We start from the raw sequence: 2,295 nt of genomic DNA, 5'->3' as shown, positions 1-2,295 counted from the left end.
CGACCAGACCTCGGCGCCGCGCTATGACGTAATCGGCCTTCGAATCTGGCCTTCTAAGGACGCATCCTAGATTTTCGAACAGAGCAATCCTCTCCCTGTGCAGTTCCTCAGTGCTGGTTCCTTGTCTTTCCCTGGCTCCTCGTCTGTGTTTTCCCTTATGTCTACAAGACTCACCTCTGCCTCCTGGTCTATGCATTTGGGTCCCCAGAAGTATGCAGTATTTTTGTTTTGGTGTTATCAGTGTGATGCAGAGTCTGTGACACGATTTAGTGTTTTCTCAACAGTTCAGCAGTCTGATGGCGGTGGGGAAGAAGCTGTTACAGAACCTGCTGGACCTGCATTTGAATGCTGTGAAGCCTCTTCCCAGAGGGCAGCAGGGAGAACAGTCCATGGTGGGGGTGTGAGGAGTCATTGTTGATGTTAATGACCAATGACCTCTATTATGATCTATCTTATGCATCTAGATACAAGCCAATGTTTATATTACTATAACACCGCTGGTTTTATCCAAGCTTGATGCCCCCTGTAGTGTTTATAGGTTGTATCTTGACCCAATAGCATTGAGACAATTATTACGGTTTCTGACCTACTACATTTATACAACGAATTAAAACCCTGAATGCTTATATGTTAAGCATTTTGTGCTGGCTAGTATAACAATCCACATGTGACCTAGATTTTATAAGCTTTCTTTAGACACTGTGATGATGGTAAAAAAGTTAAGCAATGAAAGTATCTAAACAGACAATATCTTCACTTCAAATTGGATTTTAAAGAACTTAGCTAGACAGAAAATTTTGTTGAAATATATATGGTGAGAAAGGTGTAAAAAACAGAGTCTGAGTCTGAGCAGTGAGAAGACTGCTGCCTAATGGTTTAATTTTCCTGACCACCAACACAACCAAAGACCCCTGGGCTACACTTTCACTGCTACAAACCAGATGCATCCATTTGTCAGCCTGCTGGTCAGAGGGTGACGTGCATCAGTCTAATTGTCATCTGAGGATAATCCAGGAAATGGGTTGTAAAACTGCCATTTTTGCAGGATGGATGAGAATCTCTCAACCACTGGAAATGGTGGCCCTATAGAGGCCTGGCAGACAACGTAAATAAAGGTTAAAATGATGGTAAGAAATTTTTATAGCAACTATATCCAAGAATTCTGTTATCACGGAAGCAAGGCGGCGCCATTAATATTAATTGGTCCCGACAGGAGTTTAGTGAAGTCTTATTAAACCCACCAACCCACAGGAGCAGCATTTCTCCTCATTAATAGAGAATAATAAGAATAATCCTAGATATCTTTTTAATACAGTTTCCACACTCACCCCGAGCATTTGCTCTGTTGAACCGTCTATACCACCCGCTCTTAGCAGTAATTATTTTATGGGATTCTTTATGAATAAGATTGTGTGATCAATGGGGGGTGAAGTTGCTTTAGGACCCAAATTCGGAGATGAGTGAAGCTGAGATGAGTTCTTGTAGATTAAATCAGGAAACTGAGGCAGACGTCCAAAAAATGCAAAAATAAATACAAAATACAAAGAACCAGAAAAGAGCAGGGAAGATTCATGTGGGAAACCAGAGACAAGGAAGCAAGTAACAACAAGGAACCAGCACTGAGTGACTGCAGAGGTGGAGTATATAAGGGGAACAGAACAAAGAAAATTGACTAATGAGCTGATATGGAGCAGGTGTGAGTGGAACTAACTAAAAGGAAGTCAAGGGGAACGGAAACAAACACAAGGGGGCAGCAGAGAGTAACTAAAGATTGCTTGAATATAATGGAAAATAAACCAAAGATCAACAAAACAGAATAACTAAAAACTTAAAACTCAGAGTCCCAAAATGGGAGACCCATGACAGATTGATTTTATTTAAAATAAGATCATTAACACTCCTGTAACTATGACTGGCTTATCTCTGAAAGGTGAGGCAGCATTTGAGGTAGCCATAGAATCTGAACTGGGTTAAGACTGCTTTGATCCAGGTGAAATTTCAGAGTTATAGAATTTATTGTCTTCGTCTAAGCCTTCAACTTGTATGTTAGTTCCAATCTCAACCAGTTTATAAAAGGAGGTATTCCATTTGATTTCCTCCTCCATTTTAGATGTGATTAATCTCTCCTTGTTACAGGGATATGTACCAAAGGCTTTTAAGGTTGCTGTAATCATTACTTAAGAAACTATCTCTTGACCCAGATGACTTGGTCGATTATAGACCTATATCTAATCTTCCTTTCTCATATTAAAATTCTTTAGAAAGTAGTTGCCAACAAGTGTGCGATCACTTACA

This window comes from Cyprinodon variegatus, unplaced genomic scaffold (assembly GCF_000732505.1).
Source record: "Cyprinodon variegatus isolate N-32 unplaced genomic scaffold, C_variegatus-1.0 Scaffold0, whole genome shotgun sequence".
NCBI lineage: Eukaryota > Metazoa > Chordata > Actinopteri > Cyprinodontiformes > Cyprinodontidae > Cyprinodon > Cyprinodon variegatus.
Note: the sequence above shows the minus strand (reverse complement) of the source record.